This window comes from Pieris rapae, chromosome 5 (assembly GCF_905147795.1).
Source record: "Pieris rapae chromosome 5, ilPieRapa1.1, whole genome shotgun sequence".
Taxonomy (NCBI): Eukaryota; Metazoa; Arthropoda; class Insecta; order Lepidoptera; family Pieridae; genus Pieris; species Pieris rapae.
The window spans coordinates 1,941,814-1,960,785 of NC_059513.1; the positions used below are offsets into that span (position 1 = coordinate 1,941,814).

The 18,972-nt window shown below is 32.9% G+C and overlaps 1 protein-coding gene across 1 annotated transcript in view; it reads left to right on the forward strand.

Moving 5' to 3' along the window:
- Positions 1–3,892: 3,892 nt before the first annotated feature.
- LOC110996390 overlaps positions 3,893–18,972 on the forward strand; it is a 111,422-nt gene continuing 96,342 nt past the window's right edge. The window contains exon 1 of the mRNA XM_022264032.2: positions 3,893–4,015. The gene's annotated coding sequence lies outside the window, so the exon portion shown is untranslated. The remainder of the gene's footprint in view (positions 4,016–18,972) is intronic.

The window sequence follows — 18,972 nt, forward strand, 5'->3', positions numbered from 1 at the left end:
GTTATTCAAAACGGGCAGCACTTCTGACCCCACAAATTTTAGACCCATATCTGTGCTGCCTGCATTGAGTAAAATTTTTGAAAAAAATATTCTAGATCAATTACTGATACATTTTAATAATAATAAACTTATGCATAGCCAGCAGTATGGTTTTACAAGAGGTCGCTCTACAGCCGATGCTGGCCTTAAATTAATTTCCGAGATTTTAAATGCTTGGGAAAATTCTCATGATGCCATTGGAGTTTTTTGCGATTTATCAAAGGCTTTTGACTGTGTCCATCACGAAATCCTTATCAAAAAACTTCAACACTATGGCATTGGCAAAAAAGCGCTAAATCTTATGGAATCATACCTGAGCGATAGAATTCAGAAGGTAAATGTAAATGGAGCTATATCACAGGGATCGTCTGTTACGATGGGCGTACCGCAGGGCTCCATACTTGGTCCCTTCTTATTCCTCGTCTATATAAATGACCTACCATTTCTTGTAAAGGAGCTTCACGAGATAGTACTGTTTGCTGATGACACTTCGCTTTTATTTAAAGTGAAACGACGAAATCCATCACTTGAGAATGTAAATAGTGCCATCTCCAGTGTGGTTCACTGGTTTAGTACAAATAATCTTAAGTTAAACGAGAAGAAGACAAAATGTATTAAATTTGAAACTACAAATGTAAAAAGTAGTCCTTCTCAAATAATAATTAAAGACGAGGAAATAGACTTTGTTGATAGTGCGGTGTTCTTGGGAATTACCTTAGATAGTAAACTCCAGTGGGGCCAACACATAGAAAGTCTTTCGAATAGGCTAAGTTCTGCAGCGTTCGCAGTGAAAAAGATACGCGATCTTACGGATGAGAACACAGCAAAGCTCGTTTATTTCAGCTATTTTCATAGTATCATGTCATATGGTGTTATTTTGTGGGGTAATGCCGCTGACATTAGTTCGATATTTGTAGTGCAAAAACGGGCTATAAGAGCGATCTGTGGGTTGTCCCCACGGGAGTCAGTCCGAAATAAGTTTAAGGAATTAAATATTTTAACTTTGGCAAGTCAATACATTTATGAGAATATTTTGTATGTGCGGAAAAATATAGATATCTTTAAAAAGAATAGTAGCTTCCATAATTATAGTACTCGTAATAAAGACAAAATTAGTGCACCAACCACAAGGCTGCATAAAACGAGTAATTCTTTCCAAGGCAATTGCATACGTTTTTTCAACAAAATCCCTAGTGAGATACAAATATTGTCAATCAATAAATTTAAATCGTACACTAAAGTAAAACTGCTTGCTAAGGCCTATTATAATATAAATGAATACTTAAACGATCATAGTGCTTGGATATGAATTGCTTCAGTATAAATAGGTAACGCGACAGAATCTCTCGGCTGCATTTTCAGACTATGGGGCGATCGTCGACATCTACGACTTTTTTAAATGTAAAGTGGGAACAAACCGTGATTCATGTGGTATCAAATTATTTCAGTATAATTAGTATTATTACTATTTTCTTGTGTAGCCAAGTGCACATTTCAAGGATCGTCATGCTCACTCAAATGTCATTGCTTGTGGCGGCGTCCATGCGTCGGGTTGTCTCTCTCCCTAAAATATGGCGAGGGGGCCAATGGCTGGCCATGCGTCATACTCGTGAACGGGTGCTACTTGTGGTGACTGGTCGTACTTGAATTCGTGTTTGCGGTAATATTAGTTGTTTATACTACGTCTTTGCGTGTTGTTCTCACGAGTACGTAAGTGCGTGCTCCTATTTCACCATGCCTCCTGCTGATAGAGGACAAATCTTTGTTTTTAATTTTTTTAATTTTTTATTTTTTATTCTTTATTACTCAATATGTCATATGGAACATGGTGTAGTGGTTGCAGCTCCTTACAAGCATTGTGTAAAAAAAAAACTTGGCGATTAAAAAGAGTGGCGGAGAGTTTATTGCCAGTTCTTCTCTTCCGTTCTACGCCCTTGATTTGATAACTGGCAGTAAATGTAAAATTAAATTCATTTAATATTTCTTTTTTTGACGTTCATAAGTGTACATTGTTACCTACATGAATAAATAAATTTTGAATTTTGAATTTTGAATTTTGAGTCAATATTTAATTCAATAAAATATAATCAAAAAGTAAATCACTTCTGGTGCCTAATGATGATGAAACTGAACTTAATTGAAAAATCGAATCGTTAATTTATATAATTTATTATAATATAGGTACAAATTTACTTTGTTACCAAAGAATATTTCAATGCCAAATTACAGTTAAACAGTTCTTAGAATGAATAAAAAAGAGTAATAATAATAGATATCTAAACACAAAAATATATCTTTCTTTCGTTAAGTTTTGTAATTCAAAGACGATTTAGTTTTATACACAACCTTAAAATACAATTGCAATTGATAATTATTTTTTCACAGAATGCAAATCTATTATATAGAAATAAATTTAAAAAATGTATTCACATTAATAAAGTTACATAGTGTAATTGTGTTTTTTTCATATTCCTGAAAAGCCTGTTCCTATATATATAAAAAAAACATTTAGTAATTTATTCATTTAGGTAATTTAGTGTACACTTATGAACGTCAAAAAAAGGAAATATACATTAAATGCTTCTAATTTTACATAAACTGCCAGTTCTCAAATCAAGGGCGTAGAACGGTAGGGAAGAACTGGCAATAAACTCTCCGCCACTCTTTTTAATCGCCAAGTTTTTTCTTTTACACAACGTTTGTAAGGAGCTGCAACCATTACACCATGTTATATGACATCTTGATTAATAAAGAACGTCTCATTCTTTTAAGTTGGTAAGGCATGTTCGACTGTTGATCATATTATGACAAATCCCACGGATAGTTGAAACAAGGTATTGCAATTTTTCAAAGAAAACATTGAAATTGTAGCAGAAAATTGTACAATGGTCACGTGAACCAACAATATCTTTAATATAGCAAGCAACAGCTTGCAGTATCTTTAATATGTCAGCAAGCTTTTATACCTCTGGCATATACTATATATATTTCTATATAGGGATGGAATAGCCTGCTAATTAAGCTGATACTAAAGAATACAAACATTTATTATCATTCAGATGCTTTAACGATGAGTGATATACATGTGGTTGAGATCTAGAGAAAAGCTGTAAAGTTTGATAACACCAACAAAAAGCCAACGAAAGCACGTCTTACTTTTATATTATTTAATAAAAGTCATCTGCCGTCATACTGTTTTACTTACTTATTTTACTGATTTTACAGATTACTGAAACCTGAAAAGACCTGAAAAATAACTGCACTGTATTTATTGCGGTTTAATAACTTTCAAGGTTTACAGGTCACGGTTGCAGTTGTTTAAAGGTGGGGTATGTTGTACTTCATAAAGCAAAAAATATATTTTTGTCGACTATGAATGGATACAAATAGATGTATCCTAAATATTCGGAAGTACTGGTCGTGTCTGTCACCATTAATGATTGAAAACATATTGTTTTGTATAGGATTTTTAGTCGGTATTTTTTCGTTCTTTTCATTAATCATTCTTCTATGTACGGCAATAGCAGTTTTTTCGCAATGTTTCCAGCACGAGGGAGTATTCGTGCCTATCGATAGAAATTATCAGCTCAAAACCGTGATGCATCTGGCTCATGGCTTAGGTAAGAATCAAAATCGAGATTTAACATTAGTGTGTTATACGTTCTTGATATTCCTTAGAGTCGCACTAACCTCTACGCTTCTCCTCATTGTCACCTTAACACCATAACAATTTTAGAATTAATGAGACTGTATTACAGTGACATAGAGCTTAATTTTAAAACCATTTGAGCTCCATTGTTATGCGCATGCCTGTACATCGTAAACACGCTGAACTGACAGTCTTTGGTAGAGTCTCGTCGCGAGCTGGCGGTGCAACGCGTTTAGAAACCGCATCGTATTCATACGTATGGCATGTGAATTCGTCCACTGTACGATTTAGTTTCATACCTGAGCGAATATCGCAGTAGTTCAGAAGGTAAGTTGATATGCCTTAATTTCTTTTAATGTGTCAAAGAATCGGGTCCTATTTCCATATTCATGATGCTGTCATGCGTGTGGATGTCAGCCGCTTGGGGTAAATATAAAAATACTGAACATTAGCGGTACCTATGTAAACTTAATATGTAGAGTTAAGTGTATAATGAAAATATATATAAAGCTTACGTCGTGGCACAAAATGTACGATAACTATCAGTAATAGTATGTTAACTTCGAATAAAGTGACTAATACGAATTCATTACAAATTTGATTGATCTTCTCTGGTATAATCAAAAGTCGAAATTGTTTTATGCTAGGAACTTTAGTCACCAAATACATTTCAGCAGAGAGTACAAAAATCACTTATTTTTCAAAATATCAAATTTCAGTTCTCTAAACATTAATTTTAATGTCATTACCTCAATTGTTATACTGTTTATTTATTCGACTACATTCATTTAGAACTATTATTTTTGTTCGGCTTCGTTGTTTATATGGAGTTATCAAAATATTACTTTTATTAAATTAAAATCTATACTTAAGGTATTTCATTTAGTACTTTAGTGAATTATATTATTTACAAAATATATATATCGTATCGAGAGCCATTTAGAAATTCAAAACACAATCGAAGAATCCAGAAATAATCAAGAAATTAATTTTCTGTTTGAATTAGTTTGTAAAGATGTATTTAAATAAAAATTAATTGACTCGGAAATTATTATTTTTATTACTTTACAGAGACAATATAGTTATACCTAAAGAGGTCGACAGTATCATGCCAGATATCAGTTACCAACATTTTCTCCTACAATAAAAAGTATCTATACATTATTTTCGTTAAACCATGTCCGAAGTACATTACCTAAATATTTCATGTAGCATAAAAACTCTGCAAAGAGGTAAAACCACATTACCACGGTCTGGGGTGCGTGGTATACCAGGGGTATACCCAGCTATATGGGCCCTAACGAACTTTATATTGGTTTAAACAAAGTTTGTCTTAGGGAGATTTGTTTGTTCTATTGTTTTGAACAATCCTTGTACAAATAACATTGTATAAATTGTCTGCTTTGAATAAGTATAGTAGTAAAAACAACCTTATTATGAAGTCAGCGTGATATTGGGACGTTTGTCTCTTTAGTACTTCTACTCTTAGTGCGGCCTACATATCCAAGGTTTATATATATATAGGTACTAATTTATACTCATATCTTTATGGTGATTTTGCTGTAATACACTAAATAAGCGTATTTTTAACGATTGACGTTTATAGAGACTAAGGGTCTGTTTCACAATGTCCGAATAAGTTCCAAATAAGCTATTTATTACTTATTGGTAGGATAAATAGTATTTTTGCGTTTCATGACTGTCAGATAGATGTCTATTCGTCATGAAAATGAAGTTTCTTATTCGGAATTTTTACCTTCCGAATAATTTATGTGTGGCATAGCTATTTGGTACTTTATCCATACAATTATCAATAAAAGTTTTGAAGCTAAATTCAGTTTAATTTAAGTATTAGAATTAAAACACCTAAAGCATTTTAATCCGGTAAAAATATTTTTCGTTTGTACAGGATTTAATCTTAATTGAAATTGTATAGTTTCTATTTCAAAGGGGTTTGAACTGATCACTTTGTTAAACTGGTCTGGAAAATTTCAAAGATATTTATCAGATTAGGTTTGTATAAATACTTTACAGTATTTTATGTAATATTTTTTCTGCAAGAGCATCATCAGCCAATTTTAAAAGGACTGGGAATAGGGCTAGTAGAAATATATAAAAAAAATAGTTGCTTAGATATAATTTCAACGTGTTCGAAAACAGTATACTTGTTAAAATATTAAGACACAAAAATAAGTTTAAACAAATATAAAAAAAATGTTTTTCAATTCTAACAGCCGCCCATACCTACTCTTGGCGATGTCATTGTATGGGAGTACACATTTCAATAAACTTTGACTATTTTAATAAATTTTTTAAATTAATCGACGTTTTTGCTCTATCTGGTAGGTAGGTAGGTGGACTCATTTCCCGGAACTAGGCTAAAATTTGGTCCGTTTTGCGTAAAACCCTGGCTAATTTAGCCAGCGTAGCTCCTTCCAGAAGCACGGAAGTCTCTTGGGCACTTCACAGGCTTCGCATTCAGATGACTGCATAAGGTATTTCTTTACAGTATATGGATGAGTTTGCTCTATCTGGCTATTACATCAATTTCAAAACTATTTAATGTAATTAGAGTCTATTTAAATTTTGACACATTAACCACGATTGTTTCACTATTTACTTAAATTTATAGTGTTTAATTGAATTAATTTGTTTAACAAATTGAGTTCATGTTATTGTATGTAATATCTCACTAATTTTATTACTTATATATTTTTTCTTATGTAAGTAAATAAGTAGGTTAAATACGTGTTAACTCGAAATTTAAACGTTTCCTTTAAAAATCTTATTGCCTTCCACATTCCATTGTGATGGAAGTTAAAACTTTGGTCCTATTTAAATATTCGGAATATTAAATAGTTGAAGATTTCTTAAATTAATTACCAACTTAAATGACTGAATCCTGGAAAGTGGATAATTGTGTAACTTCATAATTAGAATTCGACGAGTGAAGTAACGATAAAAGGTAGCCTGAAAGAAACAGTTTTCATTACATAAAACCAAGCAATTCTAAGCTTAAATTACAGATATTTACATCTGTAGGCATCTGCGATTCCGGGAGGATTGCATGTGCATTGTATTGCAAGTAGTATCGGTTTGGAAATCGTCTACTAGGAGCTGATTCCACAAACAGGCAGCCTTAAAAAGCGCAGTGTTGTGGAACGCCAGGCGTCGAGATGGAAAAAAGCAATTTTGCATTCTGCCTCGACGACCGATGATGGAATTAATCCGCAGGTCATTAGTCCGAAAAAATCTAAACTATGCCGATTTGCAATGTTTTCCTTCAAATACGAGCAAGTTAAATGCGCACATATAATGCACGACCTGTGATCTCAGGTATGGTTCTTCTTATTTAAAATTGGGTGGGATAATATCGCTTGGTCACGTGACTGTTAAATTATTCGCTAGGCTAAATAAGACTATTTCACGTAGGGGAGAGTGGGGGAAATACGAACACCTAAGGGAAAACTTCAATAAAACAGTGGAATTTGACAGAGTTTCTTTATTTTTTTAATTATAAAGTATACTTATCTATCTAACGAATTCACGAATCAACATTTATATTTTTTTAATAAATTTTAATATTATGAAAGAAAAACGATACCTTTAGTATTCGGATTTACCCGACATGATGAAAAACAGTATAATGACAGTGAAGAATTTAAAACTCATGTTAGGACATTTTCAAAAAAATTTAGGCAAGAGTGCAAAATCGCTAAGGCAAAACACTTAAGTAATAAAATAAACAACAGCTCTGATAAGATAAAGGCTACTTGGAAAATTATAAACGAGGAGACTGGAAGAACCTCCAGAAAGGATTCTGAATATAAAATGAACATAAACGGTAAAGTAATTAGTTCCGACCTCGAAGTAGCCTCTGCATTTGAAGAGTTTTTTACTAATATTCCACTAGATACAACCAGCGTTCTGAATTCTTCGCCATCAGCCGCCCTTTTATTATTGCAACAGAATGTTCCTGTATGCAATCGTGAGTTTATATTTAGCCGCATTAGCTGCAATGATATCATAAAAACATTTAAACAGCTAAAAATTAAAAAAACTAAAGATCTTTGGGGTGTATCTGTTTTCATTGTACAATCAGTAATCGATGCTATCAGTTCAGAGTTGGCTATAATATTTAATGAATGTATAGATTGTGGAGTCTTTCCAGACCAGATGAAGTTCAGTAAAATCACACCGTTATTCAAAACGGGCAGCACTTCTGACCCCACAAATTTTAGACCCATATCTGTGCTGCCTGCATTGAGTAAAATTTTTGAAAAAATTATTCTAGATCAATTACTGATACATTTTAATAATAATAAACTTATGCATAGCCAGCAGTATGGTTTTACAAGAGGTCGCTCTACAGCCGATGCTGGCCTTAAATTAATTTCCGAGATTTTAAATGCTTGGGAAAATTCTCATGATGCCATTGGAGTTTTTTGCGATTTATCAAAGGCTTTTGACTGTGTCCATCACGAAATCCTTATCAAAAAACTTCAACACTATGGCATTGGCAAAAAAGCGCTAAATCTTATGGAATCATACCTGAGCGATAGAATTCAGAAGGTAAATGTAAATGGAGCTATATCACAGGGATCGTCTGTTACGATGGGCGTACCGCAGGGCTCCATACTTGGTCCCTTCTTATTCCTCGTCTATATAAATGACCTACCATTTCTTGTAAAGGAGCTACACGAGATAGTACTGTTTGCTGATGACACTTCGCTTTTATTTAAAGTGAAACGACGAAATCCATCACTTGAGAATGTAAATAGTGCCATCTCCAGTGTGGTTCACTGGTTTAGTACAAATAATCTTAAGTTAAACGAGAAGAAGACAAAATGTATTAAATTTGAAACTACAAATGTAAAAAGTAGTCCTTCTCAAATAATAATTAAAGACGAGGAAATAGACTTTGTTGATAGTGCGGTGTTCTTGGGAATTACCTTAGATAGTAAACTCCAGTGGGGCCAACACATAGAAGGTCTTTCGAATAGGCTAAGTTCTGCAGCGTTCGCAGTGAAAAAGATACGCGATCTTACGGATGAGAACACAGCAAAGCTCGTTTATTTCAGCTATTTTCATAGTATCATGTCATATGGTGTTATTTTGTGGGGTAATGCCGCCGATTTATACATTTATGAGAATATTTTGTATGTGCGGAAAAATATAGATATCTTTAAAAAGAATAGTAGCTTCCATAATTATAGTACTCGTAATAAAGACAAAATTAGTGCACCAACCACAAGGCTGCATAAAACGAGTAATTCTTTCCAAGGCAATTGCATACGTTTTTTCAACAAAATCCCTAGTGAGATACAAATATTGTCAATCAATAAATTTAAATCGTACACTAAAGTAAAACTGCTTGCTAAGGCCTATTATAATATAAATGAATACTTAAACGATCATAGTGCTTGGATATAAATTGCTTCAGTATAAATAGGTAACGCGACAGAATCTCTCGGCTGCATTTTCAGACTATGGGGCGATCGTCGACATCTACGACTTTTTTTAAATGTAAAGTGGGAACAAACCGTGATTCATGTGGTATCAAATTATTTCAGTATAATTAGTATTATTACTATTTTCTTGTGTAGCCAAGTGCACATTTCAAGGATCGTCATGCTCACTCAAATGTCATTGCTTGTGGCGGCGTCCATGCGTCGGGTTGTCTCTCTCCCTAAAATATGGCGAGGGGGCCAATGGCTGGCCATGCGTCATACTCGTGAACGGGTGCTACTTGTGGTGACTGGTCGTACTTGAATTCGTGTTTGCGGTGATATTAGTTGTTTATACTACGTCTTTGCGTGTTGTTCTCACGAGTACGTAAGTGCGTGCTCCTATTTCACCATGCCTCCTGCTGATAGAGGTCAAATCTTTGTTTTTAATTTTTTTAATTTTTTATTTTTTATTCTTTATTACTCAATATGTCATATGGAACATGGTGTAGTGGTTGCAGCTCCTTACAAGCATTGTGTAAAAAAAAAAAAAAAACTTGGCGATTAAAAAGAGTGGCGGAGAGTTTATTGCCAGTTCTTCTCTTCCGTTCTACGCCCTTGATTTGAGAACTGGCAGTAAATGTAAAATTAAATTCATATAATATTTCTTTTTTTGACGTTCATAAGTGTACATTGTTACCTACATGAATAAATAAATTTTGAATTTGAATTTGAATTTGAAATTTGTCGGGTAAATACGAACACCAAGTGGGGTAATTACGAACTAAAATTACTAGCACATAAATTGGCACTAGTGGTGGCGTGATCGCGGAAATGACGGCAAGTAAAATATGGCTATCTCTGTCTAACATATTAGAACCATTGAATTCGGCATTACCCCGCGTTCGCGTTTCCCCCACTTTCCCTTATACGTGCTTAAAAGCAGAAAGCGCAGCTCGACTGTTATTTTTTGAAGTAAATGATGTAATTTTATTAATATTATTTACAGAAATTGTATATATTTTCTATATTTTATATGGTTGGTTATCTTATTTAGATCCTATAATGAGATGGACACGTATTAACACGATCCACGTTAACGTCTACGGTTTGCTCTACTAAACCTAGCAGTATTACGTGTAAATACATTTATTTAATGTCAGGGACACAGAAGAAAATTATAAAGGCGTTGACTAGATTTTTATCTTGGTCGATAACTTTCAACATATGTGTACCCTACTTTTTTAGCACAATTGATGGCATTCAAACTTCCAAATAATTCTAAGTAGAATGCTTTAGTCTTCTTCTGATGGAGCATGGAACTTATTTCTTTGTCTCCATTTTAAACGTTGATTAGCAATCACTGCGAAACCTATAAGTTTTTTTGTCGTGATGCCTTATTTATATTTCGTAAAATTAAAACAATCCTTAGCTTTATTGGTATGAAATACTATAAATAGATAATTATTCGAAGTGTTTAAAGCATTGTATCGGGGATATCGCGAATACACCGAAGTATAACGTGTTTCCTTCTTAATTACTGGTTGATAGGTTTCCAACTGCGCTTCGAGTCTAACTTTCAAACTAAACGTAGTCTACAGCTTACTGATTCTATGTATCGACAAAAGCTTTTTTATAATTTAATCCATCTATATACAAAAATGAATTATTGTTGTTCGTTAGTCTCGCTAAAACTCGAGAACGGCTGGACCGATTTGGCTAATTTTGGTCTTGAATTATTTGTGGAAGTTCAGAAAAGGTTTATTGTGTAACGAACAAGTTATACGAAAATAAAACAAAATATAATTTAGAGAGAAAATTGTTTCTGTAAAGATTTGGGGTAGCGTAATTTTTAACTGTCTATTTAGTAGTATCTGTAAAAGTAGCAATTATAATGAGTAATTATTATTATTATAATGATAATTTAGCCCGTAATTTGGTAAAATATAATTAAGTTCATAATTTAATATATTTTAAACTACTATAAATAATAATAAGCCTTATACAGCTTCAGATGACATGTTTTTAACTGTTTTATTATCTAGACAATTTGATGATCAGCCATGCGTAACACGCGTTGAAAATCTAGTATAAAATGGTAGATAGTGATTAACGCAAATTAATAATTAATCTAGTCTAGTCGTCAATTTATGGAGTCTATCATGAATGATTGCATCTCTTCTTGGGGCGGTGCCCGAAAGACACATATTATAAAAATAGAAAGAGCACAGCGTACTTTACTAAAAGTTATTAAATTTTTTTTTTAAATTCCTATGAGAAATAAAGTTATTCTAACCGAAATTTAAGCCATTCAGATACCCGACATCCGATCTTTACGCAGAATGCGACGTCCTAACAATCAGACAGCTATATATTAAAAATATAGTTATCCAACAACATCAAAAATTAATTTATGATGAGGCCATCGCTAGTAGACGTACACATGGAGTCTGTCCCACAATACAAACAAAAACAAGCTATATCCAAAAATTTCAATGCTATACAGGCCCCATGTTTTACAATAAGCTTAATAAAATACTAAATATTTATCCCCTTAATACCTATCAATGCAAAAAAAACTAGAAGAATGGCTAAAAACTCGAAAATATAATGAAGTAGAAGACTTGTTTCTTAATATAAAGTAATAAAATTACGTTTTTAATTTTTTCTTTTTCAATTTCTTACTTCAGATTTAATAATAATATTATATTGTTGTAAATTTAATATAAAAATACAATCTTTATAATAAATATTAGTTTCCATACTAAACAACGATACTAACTTCATCTCATATCCAAGTTCACTCATTCACAAGATTTAAAATAAAAATATTTTGTCGAATTTCACACTTACACCAATCTAACTAATTACAACAATTTCAATTTGATTCCACCTCCATTTGGTTAAATGACCAATTTCTTGATGACACTGGAAGAAACTAGCGTTTAAGGTACAGGCTAGGCCTAGTTTAAACGCTAGTGCTCATAGATGTATATTATATATAAGGTTTACCACAATGAATGTTGTAATATATGTAATGTAGTATTTGTTTTTGGGTGAAATAAAGAAACTTTTTTTTTTAATTTTATATAATTAGTGTTAGTATATTGATCATAAAAACTGATATGCGTGGATATGATTTATTATAATTTATGAATTACTTTGAACATTTATTTGCCATTAGCTTTATACTAGGCGTTACTAAATTGTTAACTATAATTAGAAACACTATTTTATATGAAAACCATCTAAACTTAAACGATAATGGAATGTTTTTTTTCTGTATATAATAGGGGGGCAAACAAGCCTGCGGGACTGCCTAAAAAGGCAGTCATCGCAGCCCATAGACACGCAGTTTTAGTGGGTGCGTTGCCGGCCTTTAACGGAAGATGAGGACGCTCGAATTAGATTCGAATAACTGTTGAATATAAATATAATTATGTCATACTTTTTCGTAAATACTACAATGCCAAGATAGACTTGCGGTATTATCACGTGTTATAGCGGAAGGCGTGCCACGGTTCGATCCCGGATAACAAAATTTATTTTCTAAGTTTTCTGCATGGAGCACAGAGTTTCGATTTTATAATCGAATCGTTCTGCAACAACATGCTATAGTATTGTAAAGCTTATTTACGCGATGACTGATTGTGATCGGGTTGTGTACACTTTCAACATTTTGATATTATAATTTTTTCATTAATTTACAGGAAAATATTGAATATCTTTTACGGGATTACTACAAATATTAAAATGTAATTCCGTTTGTATAAATGTAATAATTTGAACTGAAAAGATTTAAGTATACACTCCTAAAAATAGACACGCCCCTAAATAGTGCGTACGTTAATGGTATCTATTTTCATAATGTACAGAAATAATATGTTATTTTTGTCGATTCCCATGTTATTTGGCTAAAGCTAAGATTATAATAAAATCTGTATAAAATTACATATTATACAGTCTTTTTAACTAGTTCATTGGGCACAAACACACATATAATACTGTTCCTGTGGGACAGATACGAATTCTGCAGCGGCCACTAGTTGGGAACGCGATTGCGAAGCTTATCTACCAGGTCTTCGTTCGGACCAGTGATAAACTATCCTTACAATCATCGATCACATGAAACCAAATATGTATTGCAGATAGAAAACGTAGTCTAGTACAATAAACTGATTAAATGCGCTGACTAACACAGCCACGGCATCGTAATTAAACATGAAAGCTTAAAACACTGGCCGCTTCCCCAATAAAATCCACATCGCCCGCGCATTTACATAAACCTGATAAACAAAAAACGGATAATCTAGCACTCTACTGGACAAATAATATTAGTTGCTTGTAATAATAATAAAAATAGCCTTTACTTCAGATACATTTAAACACGTTTCTATTTCTTCTCGCTATTCCTCTCTGCACTATGCCAATATCTGCCATGTACCTACCACCTGCTGTTTCTTGATTTGGTCTGTCCATCTTCTAAAATTTCTTTTTCGTTATCTGTAACCAGTTCAGTACTTTTTTGCTCTACTTTTCTGTTCCTCTTGCCCTATGTCCCACCCATTTCCACTTAGGTTTATTTATTTTTATTGTAACACCTGTTATCTTCGTTGTTTTTCTTAAAGCTGTATTCTTTATTTTGTCATCGTTCCCTCTTTGACACACCGGTAGCATTGTATGCTGTGCTTTAATGCGCGCTCAATTTTGCGTTCCATACTATCTACTTATATATACAAGTTTTGAGGAGCTTTCTTTATTTACCAACGTATTCTTATTTATCATCACTTCTTTAAGCGCCCAGGAAAAATAAATAAAAAGGGAAATAAGCCTTTGTGCACTTATTTACTTGTACATAAGACCAAAATATACAGGGCCATGCTTGGCTAGTGCCTTGCGACTGCACCTGCGTTGATTCTAATTCAATTCGTTCAGATTCGTGTTCAAAGATATTTAGCTGTATAATATTAAAAACTTATACATTTCCCGCTTGGTACAAAAATATCGCAATTTTCAATTCTCGGTATAAATTTGGGACATTGAGCTTATCAGTGACTTTAGGGGTTAGTGGAACAATCAATAATACTATCAGCCAGATCGGCACAAATCAATGGAGATGTTATCTTGGGCCGCAAAAAATATGGCGCGGCAAAAATGTAACGATATTGGAGTTGGAAAGTACATAACTATAAAAGAATTAGATAAAAAACAATGATTTAGAATCCGATATATATTTGATGTTTATAGAAATGAAATCTTATCATAGCGACCTCCCTGGGGTTGGTTTTCGCCACCCTTTAACATAGTGAAATATATGATTTAATTGATATATAAAAGATATGTATTTAGATTAAGCAGTAATAGCATTGTAGAGTCTGTGATACACGGTAAAATGTAGAGCGACTGTAATCAGTAGTTGGCTGAGTTTTGGCGAATCAATTAAAATTTCAATAACCGGAGATTACAGCCTGCAGACAACTTCATTGTTGTACTGGCCGCCACTGATTAATGCAGAAAGTTGGTCAGTGTAGGAGAACTAAAATATTATGGTCGTACATACTATCTGTATGTCAAAGAGTTTCATAAACTAACGCAAAAGATAAGTACTGATTCTTTTTTATTTGTTTGTAGAAGAGGATTGACTCAAACGGACTGAAGCGTATATAAGTATGATATATTCGGAAGCGAAATTTCGCATCGTGACCTCGCTTGTGAAAAACCTATAGGATTCATATACAAATCTTACACTGAAGACATTTTCAAAATTCGATTACATTTGTTTTTTTTTAAGTGAAACTTTTTAAGGAGCACGAGGGTAACTTTTTTACGAATGAAACGCAATAATAATCGCAGATTTTTTATTTACAATTATCATAAGCACATAAATAGTATATATATAGATATACAAATCGAGTGATCACATACATACACATACATACATGGTACATGATCATCTATTACTGCTTTTACCTTAATTTATAAAGTAGTTTCACTTCTGACTGTATGTCTTATGATGTGTATTTTGTCTTTTGTGTACGCTTTTTTTATAGAGAGATGTTAAATATAGTGATAAAGTGCTAATTATATGACGACATTAATATTTAACGAAAGCTTCGTTTTAATACTTAACGAGACAAGTACATTTCTTCCCTCTTCCCCAGTTTAAAGGGGTTGTGAGGAGCGAAATCGATGAAGCACAACAATACAACCCAAGAGTATAAGCACCCAGTTCGCCGATTGTAACTAAGGTTTTAAAAGCAATGTCATTATTAATTATGCTTATTATTATGCTTATTATTTTGTTATTACTGGATAATTTGTATATAATCCCTTTATAAATTTGTCAGATTTCATTCCTTTATTTGAGGAAGAATTTTGATTTGCATTAATTTCCATGCGTCGGGTTGTCTCTCTCCTTAAAATATGGGGGCCGATGGCTGGCCATGCGTCATACTCGTGAACGGGTGCTACTTGTGGTGACTCGTGTATGCATTGATATTAGTTGTTTCTACTACGTATTTGCGTGTTGTTCCCACGAGCATGTAAGTGCGTGCTCCTATTTCACTATGCCTCCTCCTGATCAAATAACAAATCTTTGTTTTTAATTTATTTTATTATTCTTGATTACTCAAGATGTCATATAGGACATGGTGTAATGGTTGCAGCTCCTTACAAACGTTGTGTAAAAAAACTTGGCTATTAAAAAGAGTGGCGGAGAGTTTATTGCCAGTTTTTTTCGGTTTTACACCCTTGATTTGAGAACTGTCGGTAAATGTAAATTCACTATTAATTTTTTTTGACGTTTATAAGTGTACTTATTTACATAATATAATGTATATGAATAAAGATATTTTAGTTTGTTTTATTTCTGAATCATAGATTTTTCAAAGAACCGCATGAAAATAAATAATTTATTCTAACTACGTTACACTGTTCGGTTGTCATGTATGTAAATTGTTAATTAAGGTTGTGTGAATATAACGAAAATTCGTTTATACGCGTTAGAAATTAAACGTTTAATTATACGTTCAAAATAAATAAAGCTTTTATAATTAGTTTTACTTATAAACTCAATTAGCAAGTGTGTAAGATTTAGTTAATAGAAGATACTACACATGTTAATTTACCAACTAAATTTATATCTAATTTGATAAAACTGATTTTTTATTAGATATCACAGATCTAATAAAAAATCAGTGGCGCTACAACCTATTTAAGTCTTGGCCTTAGATTTCTGAATCTGTTCCATGATCAATTTTTAAACTAATAGGCAAGTAGGTGCCGCCTCTAGTGCCTGACACACGTGGTCGACTTTTTGGGTCTAAGACATGTCGGTTTCCTCACGATGTTTTGCTTCACTATTACATACATAGAAAGTCCATTGGCATAACCGGGGATTGAACCCACACCTCAGGGATGAGTCGCACGCTGAGACACTAGACCAACACTGCTATTATAGCGATAAAATGTAAATGTATGTAAAATGTAAAATAGACATTTATGATTGTAACTCCAATACATTGACAATGCAACTATATTTCATTTAAATACAGTAACAGTATCGATTTATACACAAAGTTACAATACAATATTACTATCAATAAATTGTAGGTTGTATTATCTAGTAATATTGTTGTTAAATTTAATGGCATCGTTACAGCGGCCCGCTGAAAAGACATTAAGGTCAGATTATTGATTATTATTGGAAAGCAATATCCTTTAACAGCTTTAACAGGTTGTGACGTTGGTAATCGGCGTCGGGCGGTTTAACTATTTTTGGTTTCCTATCTTCGTCGTAAGTATCGCGTTTACACACTCGTCCTGTCCACTTCCCTGCTCACTACGGCTGAATGTAAATGTACCGCATTTAGTTATTTTTATTTTTATTGAGTTATATACTATATATATATATTTAGTTTTATTGATTTATATACAGTTCATGTGTTCTTTTTCTATGTCTATATTTATTTATTTCTTTATTTGGAATCAAAACAGATACATCTTTACAATAAAAAGTTAAAAAAAAAACATAAAATAAACACATTGGATGTATCCACAATAGGTTTCACTAATAGATATATAGATTTATATAGAACAGGTGACAAACGGGCAGGTTCACCTGATGTTTAGTGATACCGACCTTTTAATAATTGGTACGAGAAAAGAAGAAAAGAGTTTCTTGTACGACCCTAATAAATTGGTTTAGAAATATGTTTTAATTGTTTTGTTTCATTCTGCATGTATTTTTCCTTACAGTGCCAAGGATGAGATCGCATAAATGTGATTTGGCCGGGCGAGTTAAATTAACGATTAAATGACTTTGTTTAATGACATTAATGGCTGAATAATAGTCTTGAGTGGCTGTTTCATGAACCTATGTATCGCGAAATACAACAACACTGAACACTGTGTAAACTACTCTCTTTAATATTTTTTTTAATATGGAATACCTAGTAAAAATAAAAATTAAATACTTAATATTTTACTTAGTGACTACCCCAGTCTTTTCTTAACTTCAGTTTGTTCATTGCTGTTAGCCTGGATTAAAATTGTTATTTGTACCGATCCATCTAATTATTAAATACTTGATTATATATTTTTTATATGGAGTAATGTAATGAAATCTAAATAAATATACCGCTTTCAAAAATTTCAATGAATTAATAAGATGGGAAAACTGCACAGATAGCATAGTACATATTTTGATTAATTAAATATATTCTATTTTCAAAGCATTTTCCTTTTGTTCCTCACATACAAAACGCCAACTTCAAATATAAAGACCTAATTATAATACAATGTCTTAATGCATTTTTAAATCACTATTTTAATAAAAGCCGTTACATAATAAAGAATGACATTTAGCATTGTGAACACTACACGGGTTTTTTTAATGTACGCCTGCGTTTTAAAGGTAATTAATATTACAGAAAAACATTATTTAGGTCAAGCGATATCTTAGCATACCTGTATAGTGTATGTCCACAGCGCCGGACACACAATAATGTCCGCTGCCGCTGAAGCCTATTGTTCATAACGATTTGTCAACGATAATTACCTGTCCGCCTTTGTTACAGTAAACAATGGGAGGGATGTATGACAGGCTTTAAGCTGTGAAAGGATCATAACGTACAAATTTATTTACATATAAGCTATCAACAGTGTCGGCTTAGCGGCTTCAGCAAGCGATTTTAGCCACTCAAGTCGCAGGTTCGATTCCCGGCTGTGCACCAATGGACTTTCTTTCTATGTGCGCATTTTACCGCTCGAACGCTGAAGGAAATATTTGTGTTGAAACTGGCTTGCTTTAGACTCAAAAAGTCGACGACGTGTGTCAGGCACAGTATCATCCACTTGCCAATTAGATTGACAAATGGACATGAAATAGATTTAGAAATTTGTGGCCTAGACCTAAAAAGATTGTAATGCCAATGTACAAGTCGTACAAAGTGGCAAATATGAAATTAATGTGTGTTTTAGAAATGAGACAGCACACCATGACAAAATGCAGTAGGTCGTGCTTAACTAGTGGAGGAGCTGAAAGGTGGCGACTTTCAAGTCTAGTCGTGTTCAGCAGTTTTAATTAACGTATTCAGTCTACGCATGAGCATATGAGCGCAAGGAGCGTACCAAAAAGCGTGTTTAATTCTTCCGTCTCTGTTCACCACAGCGTAAACATATTTTGACAGAAAGGGACCATATAATAGTCTAGTTAAAACAATGTAAAGTTAGTATAGAACACATTTGATACCCCAAGTTTTATTATTTAATATAAACATAATTCAAAACAAGTTAAATCGAAATGAAATATCCGTATTGTTTAATTCACTGCGAATA